General features: G+C 40.3%; 1 pseudogene; it reads left to right on the top strand.

Moving 5' to 3' along the window:
• The first annotated feature begins 4055 nt into the window (after positions 1 to 4055).
• On the top strand, positions 4056 to 9356 carry LOC122133066 (annotated as a pseudogene).

The raw sequence follows: 9356 nt of genomic DNA on the forward strand, positions 1-9356 counted from the left end.
ACATACATTTAAACTAAAGGTGCTGTCATGGAAAAAGGTGTCCGGCTGCGAAAAGGGGTCTGGGCGACATCACAATGGCTTTCGAACGACTCTTGAGTGACAGTTGCTATACCAACGCTAGCATTACGTAACCCAGACACTACGTAACCCGGACGCCTTTTGGCTATCAGTCAGTGAGTCTCAAGAGTCGTTTGAAAGCCATCAGCTACTTTTTAATCGCTTAATATTGTGCCTAAACGGACACTACGTAACCCGGACCCCTTTTGGCTATCAGTCAGTGAGTCTCAAGAGTCGTTCGAAAGCCATCAGCTACTTTTTAGTCGCTTAAGATTGTTGCACAACGGGGGAATTGCTAATCGCTAACGAGATGCTAGTGGCTAAACCTATGTGCTTACTTACAGGAGACTGGCAGCCAATATTAAGCGACTAAAAAGCAGCTGATGGCTTTCGAACAACTCTTGAGACTATCTGACTGATAGCTAAAAAGTGTCCGGGTTACATAGTGTCCTTGTAGGCACAATATTAAGAACTAGCTGTAGTTTTAGCTACACCTGCCTTGCCGGTATCCTGTAGCAAATTTCAAACAGGTTTCGCCGCTAGCATCTCGTTAGCGGATTAGCAATTACTCAGTTGTGCTCTACAGTTAAAGGTGATGCAAACAATTCCCTGTTTTGTGAAAATGTAATTGTGGGTGCCGTCAGACATGTCTAATAATCACAACACATTAAGGACTTTCTTAGAGCAACACAACAAAGGAATTGCTAATCGCTAACAAGATGCTAGCGCGAACCTGAAATTTGATTACTTTGATACTATAACAAACTAGCAAGTCAACAACTTTCCTAACACAGTCAAACATCAAGCACATGGTTGTTTTGCTTGGTTTATGGCAGGTAAAATACAGGCAAGCTGGTCTCAGGTAGAGAAGTATAATGGGAGATGCTCTGGGGTAAATTGCGTTATTGAGGTATTTCATGCAGCGCAAGTCTGTCACTTCCAAAAAAGTGTCCGGGTGACGTAATGCTACCGTTGGTATAGCAACTGTCACTCAAGAGTCGTTCGAAAGCCAATATTACATCACCCGGACCCCTTTTGGCACAAGGACACCTTTTTCCATGACAGTGCCACGATATGCTGCGATTGGAGTAGCAGGCACGTCATCAAAGGCACAAGCATTTTATTTGGCATTTTAAACATTTTCAAAGGTCTAAAGATTCTATTAATAGTCATATGCGGCATAACACAGTTAAGTGCACTGTGGTCCACAAGACTGTGAAACCCCCAAAAGAGGAGTGCGCTTTTAAAGGCTTAAGGATCGTTTTTATCCTATGGGTTCTATACTGTTACGAGTTCAGTCAGACTCCAATGTTTGTAGCAAGTGAAAGTTAGTTACATGGTTTTGTCTATTCAGTGGGAAGCTGTCGGAGATTGTATTCAGTACAGAAAGTACTAAGAAACATTAAAAAAGACTGATCTAGTCATTATTATTATTATGAAGGATTTCTATAGATGGTCAAACCTTTAGTTGACATGGGAAACGTCTTCCACTGATATAATGGATGAGACTTATCATTAGGGTTGGGTACCGAGAACCGGTACCAATATGGAACCGGTTCCAATACAACCGGTACCTACCCGGACCGAAATGCAACGCAGATTTCGGTGCTTCATTTCGGTGCCTGAGCCAATTGAAAACGGTTGCTAGGCAGATTCCGCGGGGCACATGTAAAACTGCCCCAGCTCCCAATGTAAACTTTGTCCTGGTTCGGCTCACGCTCATTGGTGTTTTCATAGCAACAGTCTTATGACAGTGAAGAGCATGCAGCATTTCACAGAGCAAGCACAAACAGAACTAGCCATCAACCTTTTAACAGAGAAAATACCGAAAGGTAAACGGTCAAAAGTGTGGCTGTATTCGCACCAAAATATTCAAACATCGCGACGTGCAGCAAATGCAACAAAACAATTGCGTGAAAAGAGTGGAGAGAAGGCAAAGAAATTCAACGGCAGATCAGCAACCGAAGACTGAAAAATAAACGGAGATGACAGCTATACTTAACCTACGGTAGTCTCTTAAAGGGGCAGTACACATTTTCTCGTACTCAGTGTGTTCAGTAACAAGAATTAACTATAAACAAGATAGAAAAGATAGGTATAAACAAATCAGAAAAATGGTGAAATTTCATGAAATAAATGCAAACAAAATAATACATTTTTGACTCCAAAGGCAAATATGCTCATATTTTTGCAAAAGAAGTTTGAAAGCTGTTTTTTGTATTTATTTATATTTATTTAAAGTATACTATAAACTGTTGTTTACAGTTATATAATGTTCATAGTTTGAAGTTAAAAAGTTTTGAAGCCAAGTGTTTTGTATGTATTTATATTTTATAATATACTTTAAACAGTTAATATATTGTTTCAATTTGAAGAAAAAAAATTGAATTGAACAAAAGAATTGCTGAAGTATTGAAGCTGTAGTTGGTGTGTACAGAGGTGTGTGTGTGTGTTTGTATTTATTTGTATTTATTTAAGTATAGTCTAAACTTTTGTTAACAGTTCATATATTATTTAAGTTTTAAGTTAAAAGGTGTTTTGTATTTATTTATATATATAATCTACTTTAAAACAGTTCATATATTTGCAATAAAGCCTTTCTTTAATGTCGTCAATCGTAATTTTTTAATTTTTTTTATAAAAGTATCGGTTCCGGCACCGTTTAGGCACCGGTATCGTTTTAAAAGTATCGGTTGTGTACCGGTATCGGATAAAAACCAAACGATACCCATCCCTACTTATCATGCACACTGTGCATTGCTATGAGGTTTATCTATCCATCTTTAATCACTGTTTAACTAACAAGGTTCATGTACAGGTCAATGGAATTAAAAATGTTCCACTGCCACCTTTAACCTAGTACAGCTTTAAATTACATTGGGATGCTGTGCAGCTCATAGTAGATCACCAGTCTCTATTTCTCACTCACTCTCTTTCTCTCTCTCTCTCTCTCTCTCTCACTCACTCACACACAAACACACAGAGAGAGAGAGAGAGAGAGAGTGAGTGAGAGAGAGAGAGAGAGAGACAGAGAAAGAGTTATTTTCACATTATTATTCTCATGGCCACCAAGGGGAGCTGCTGATCTATCGGTTTTCTGTTGAACCTCCTGTTTCTGCAGCCTTCAAAACATGTCTGTTTGGGCTGTACCTAAAAAAAAAATAGTATCATCTAATAACACATTGTTTCTGATGCAGAAAAGGAAGATAGAATGAGGGATGGTATTATTTATTAACATTTACATTATAAAATGTTTCATCTTCCTACAGTAACGGAAAAACATCAATTACCTGAATCTAGAGTTCTGTTATTTTAGGTTCTGTTGTTTCATGAGGTAATGCCATTGATGAAAGTTTCGATCACATAGTGGAAAGACATACACCCAGAACGGTTCTCTAAGCTAAATATTTCAGTTATGCTCAAGTGTACATGGAAAAGTGGTCCATGTAGTCAAAAAACATCAGTAACCTGTATAAAATAGGGGGATATTTGATTTATGAATCCCAAAAGGATCTGTATGATAGGTGAATGACTAGGTGCCAATCGCCACAGGTTGTCCGGTAAGAACAGGAATGGATGTCAAAGTTCCAATGATGACGGTGTTTATTGCACACACACACTCGCAAGACATGAATTGGTAGGTGAATATGGAATGACTGGTGAACCGTGGTTTCTATGAAATGATATGAATAACAAGACTAACAGATATTAACAATTATATATACAACAAGAATGGATATAGTATATACACAATGAATATTAAGGCTATGATTTGAATATGGATCTGTCCCTTTATACCGTGCCGTGTAACGGTGAACATTCCATTATCTCCGTTACCAGCAGTGACTGGTTGAAGTAGCAGTAAGAGAGTGAAATACGAATGCTACATATGATAATGATAAATGTTACTAACAGATACTTTCTACAATGATACTGACATACTAAATCGCTAAATCACACATATATACAAACACTCACATTCTTAACGACGCACGGCAATGACGAAAGTGAATGGCTCTGATGGTGATATTGAATTGTCCAACGAACTTCTCTATGATGACTCCTCCAACTTCTATTGCCCAACAACTGGCCAGAGGTGGGTCGGATATTTATAGGAGTGGTGATGGTGAGCCTTGAAACCGGCTTGGGGTAGCCAACTTGTCAGTCATTTTCCACTGTGCACGAGCCCCCACAGAACTCTGGGATCCACTGATTGGGTGACCTCTCTGTGGACCCCAAAGTCCCGTGAGTGGCCTGCGCAACGGGGTGCACAGCTGGACGTCGCTGGTAGAGGCAGTCTCTTGAACAACCTGAACAGAAACAACAAGTTGTTATGAAGAGAGAGCCTTGCTCTCAATTCCTGAGCACAAACATATTCAGCAATCACTAAAATGCACAAGCCTTGAGAGAAGTAAATAACATTTTATTACAGATTTTACAGCAGGATCTCAGTAGGTTTTTTGCATTAGTTCCACCCTGTAAAGGCATCACTGCGTTTCTAGAAAAGTTCCTCTACTCTCATGCTCTCATTACACATACAAAAAGTGCCTCTGTCCACTAGGGGACCCCGTATCCAACTGTAGTGTGAGCTGGCATAGAGCACTGCCCTACAGTAACCCCACTCTCTAGGAAATCTTTGGCAAACAGCATATGTATGTTCCCCTCTGACTCACAGCTTTTACAGAAATGGGATAATGAGAATGACAAAGAAATTAGATAGATAGATAGACAGATAGTTAGATAGAGAGGGAGAGAGTTCCTTACACTTGACATTTCACACAATTGCTAATTCATCTATCTATCGATGCCAGTGTCTTCTGACACCTTAATGACTTAGAGTCATGTAGCCATTTTCTGGAGAGGATCTGACAACATCTTATAAAACAACAGATAAAGCCAAAGGAAATGGAGCAGGTCAAGATCAAGAAAATTGCTTTATTTGAAATAATTCACTAAAGACTTTGCACTTTAAGCAACCAATACACATTACAGTTCAAATGTTGATGCAACATGTCTTTCTATTGTTGGTTGAAAGTGATGGCCCCATATGTCAAAACATAACCAGAAAGACCATATCTTAGCTCCAGTAGAGAGCTGCTCACCACTTTGAGTCTCTATCTTCAGTGCCCTCTACCCACTACCACGTTGTCTTCTCATCAGCTACAGTATAAGAACAAGTCAGTATCACAGATATTAGGCCACAGCTGTGGTGAGTTCCAATGAGGAGCACAGAAGGCAAAGAGAGTTGAGGTGACAACCAGAGTGCTGTTCACACTGTGGTGTTTGGGTCATTTTCAATGTTTACATGACATGGATCAATAAATAATTTCAGCCTGACCCGACTCGCGTGCCCTGGCTCATTGTTTTGTGAAGAACATTAACACACAATGTGTGTAAGTGAGAAAGAGGCAAACCTGGTACAATAGTGATCAGATAAAATACAGATACTGTCTGTAGTGAGTGAAACTACTTAAACACAAGGACGAAGTTGACGAAAATATTATATTTCAGTGTTTTGGCTTGATAAATGTGATCTGACAGAGGTAAATGGTAAATATTACTATGATATGGTATATTGCTTGTACCTGAGATAAAGTCAACACCTGTTCAGTGTTTTTCCATAAATTCTTATGGTTGTCCAGCAGGGTCCAGCAGGCCCACAAACACGTGTGATACAAATATGAACACCATAGGAGGGTTAAGGTTCTCATTTCATCTCAACTAATGTCATTGTAAATGCAGCTGATCTGTGTTGTACTGATGAATGGTTTTGCCAGTTTTTTCGACTGGAACTATCCATGGTGCTGAGAGAATGTTTTCTCCCTTGGGAAAGGTCGAAAACTGCTACAGCAGGGTCCAGCAGGCCCACAAACACGTGTGATACAAATATGAACACCATAGGAAGGTTAAGGTTCTCATTTCATCTCAATTAATGTCATTGTAAATGCAGCTGATCTGTGTTGTACTGATGAATGGTTTTGCCAGTTTTTTTTACTGGAACTATCCATGGTGCTGAGAGAATGTTTTCTCCCCTGGGAAAGGTCGAAAACTGCTACCACATAAATGAGGAATGCTTGGCAATCTTCCTGAGACATGAGATCAAACACCTTCCAACAATTCAAAACCTAATTTCAAACACACTATGATTCTGTATTATACGCATTATTATATTTCACGTGGTGTCGCTGTCTACTTGCAGTTCACCTACCATAATCTCCTCCTACCATGGGAAGCCCCAGCCCTACTACCATGCTTCTTTTACCATGTCGCGTTTCGCAGGAACGTGATATAGTCACTGTGACGTTGTCCTGTTTGCACAAAACCTCTTCAAACTTATTACTGTGTAGGGGAGAATGGGGTTAGTTGACACACGTTTTACTCTAGTGTGAATTGCTCATCATCAAAACATCTTTCAATAGTCATTCCTACATTAAATTGAAGCTTAAGGTGTTGGCTTGAAATATGTATCCCTCTCATTTTCCAACTTATTGTAACAAAGAGGTAATTAACTAACAAAGACACTCTGACACATTGTGACAACCAACCCCATCATGGGGATGGTTGTCACACACTATGGGGTTGTTTGTCACAATGCTATTTTAATGGGAAAAATCTTAAAAAGAAGGCAAAGTTTAATTGCATTGATAAGTTGTCAAATACATAACTTAACGCATCTTAACACAAAATGAGCAAGGAACATGAACAGGAAACACATCTTTAGGCCAGCCTATATAACAACATGTGACAACCAACCCCAAAGAGGACGTGACAACCAACCCCAACTGGAATTTCTTGCTAGGATCAAGGCTAACAACCATCTAACAACTAGTTAGCTAGCTAACAACAATCTAAACTATAGCTTTCCCATCATACGTTTTAAGGGTAACAATTGTTTTGTTGTAAACCCATTGTGTAAAAGCCTATAAGAAAAATACTGAGGAGCTGAATATTTTCAATTTGACATGAAAAACACAAAAAGTCCTCTCAACTCAACTCAGTTCAGTTGTCTTACTCCAGAGAAGACTATGTAGGTGAGCTTTGATCCCAATTCTGGAAATTTCCATACCAAAATCTTGTAGACAGCGCTTTCTGGTGGCGAGAGATAATGAGTGTGACAACCAACCCGTGTGACAACTAACCCCGTTCTCCCCTAAATGTAGAATGTTCTACACAGCTAGGATTTTGTTTACACGACTGAAAAACAATGGAAGTATCCAAGACAAGAGAACATTTTTGCATTGCAAGTCTGTTTTGGATAGCTCTTTCTCTTTGCAAAGGACTGTCGGCGCAAATTACTTACTCCATAGCTGAGGAGGTAAGCCCAGGCACATTTGTTGGAAATGTAGCAAAGAATCTGAACTTGAAAGTGTCTGAATTGGAGGGGCGCCTGCTTCAGATCGTCTCGGGCTCCGCAAAAAAACTTTTTGAAGTGAATTTACAAACCGGTGCCCTCCTTGTCATTCAAAGGATAGACCGGGAAGAAATTTGTCCTAGAAGTCCTGTGTGCATCGAAAGCGTGGAGGCAATTGTTAATAACCCTTTGAAAATGTACAGTGTGGAGGTGAAAATACTTGACATCAATGACTCTCTTCCCTTTTGGAGCGTGTGAGAGAGGACGCAAAGAAAGGCACTGCAATCGCCCTGATCACAGTTCAAGATCGGGATGGAGGGAAAAACGGACACGTACACTGCTCCATCCCCGGTGGCATACCCTTCCTGTTGGAATCATCCCATTCCCAAGGGAAGTACTACTCTCTTGTACTTGGAGGGCCACTGGATAGGGAAACGAATCCTGAATATAATATCACAGCAACAGATAAGGGAACGCCTCCTCTCACAAGCACAAGTCGTGTAGTTGTACGTGTTTCTGATGTGAATGACAATGCCCCACACTTCCCAGAAAATATTCCTAACGTGTATGTGAGAGAGAATTATCCTATAGGGACGAGTATTGTAAGTTTGACTGCACATGACCTTGACGCTAATGAAAATGCTCGGGTGACATATTGCCTATTGGAAAACCGGAACGGAACATTCAACGGAATTTCTGTATTTAATGTCATTGGCATTAATTCCGTAACAGGCGATGTAAACACTATGCAGTCTTTCAATTATGAAGAAGTTCAACAGTTGAGTTTTCAAGTTCAGGCTAAGGACGCGGGCACCCCCTTGCTGAATAGCAACGCCACTGTTAACATGTTTATCTTGGATGAAAACGACAACAGCCCTGTTATTCTACCGCCTTATTCTGACCAAGGCTCCGTTAACTCTGAGAACCTTCCCTACTCTGCTGAAGCGGACTACTTTGTGGCCAAGATCAGGGCTGATCAGGGCTGACGCAGACTCTGGTTACAATGCGCTGCTCTCTTACCACATTTTGGAACCTAAAGGCACGAACCTCTTCAGAATTGGGGCCAGTTCTGGAGAAATAAGGACTAAGAGACGAATGAGTGACAATGATTTAAAAAACTCACCCACTGATAATCACTGTTTCTGACCAGGGGGAGCCGTCTCTGTCTGCGACTGTGTCTATAGAATTTGTAGTTGTTGAAAGTACAGGAGACACACAGTTGTCTTTTAAAACAAGTAATCTCAAAGACGAAAGGTTCTCTGACCTTAATCTTTATTTGCTCATCGCCATTCAGTATTGGCGATATTTTTAAGCAGCCTCATCACTTTAATAGCAGTGAAATGCCACAGGACTGACGGTCTTTTCAGCACCTGCAGCGCCCCCATGATCACCACTCACCCAGACGGGAGCTGGTCTTACTCTAAAACTACTCAGCAGTACGACGTGTTTTAGCTCAGACACACTGAAGAGTGACATAGTGGTGTTTCCATCACTGTTCCCGCCAGTAGACGCGGAGCTTATCAGTATTGATGGAGGAGACACTTTTAAACGAACACAATCTCTTCCCAGCACGGCAAAGGTAAGAATCCTCATTTTAATAATGCAATTTAAGACACCTGAAAGATACTGCACGCAGAACGTGTGTATTTAAGTTGATAGTTATTCACTTATTTATTTTACTTGTGGTATGGAGTTGATGACTGTCAAGAACATTTGTGCATCTTAACTAAATTCCTCCGTATTTAGAACTTTTCGCATATCCCTGTCCAATAGTTAGACCAGCAAATTCAGTCAATTACCCTATACATACCGTACTTGGTGTTTGTCTGAAGTACTATTGTCATTGTGGTTGAATCATCACTGGAGGTCGCTGCAGACCGACATTGTGTGACAGTAGAAGGCGTGCGTTTTCATTTCTCCACCCTCTCTATCCTCGGTCTATTTTGTG

Source organism: Clupea harengus, chromosome 8 (genome assembly GCF_900700415.2).
Source record: "Clupea harengus chromosome 8, Ch_v2.0.2, whole genome shotgun sequence".
Classification (NCBI taxonomy): domain Eukaryota; kingdom Metazoa; phylum Chordata; class Actinopteri; order Clupeiformes; family Clupeidae; genus Clupea; species Clupea harengus.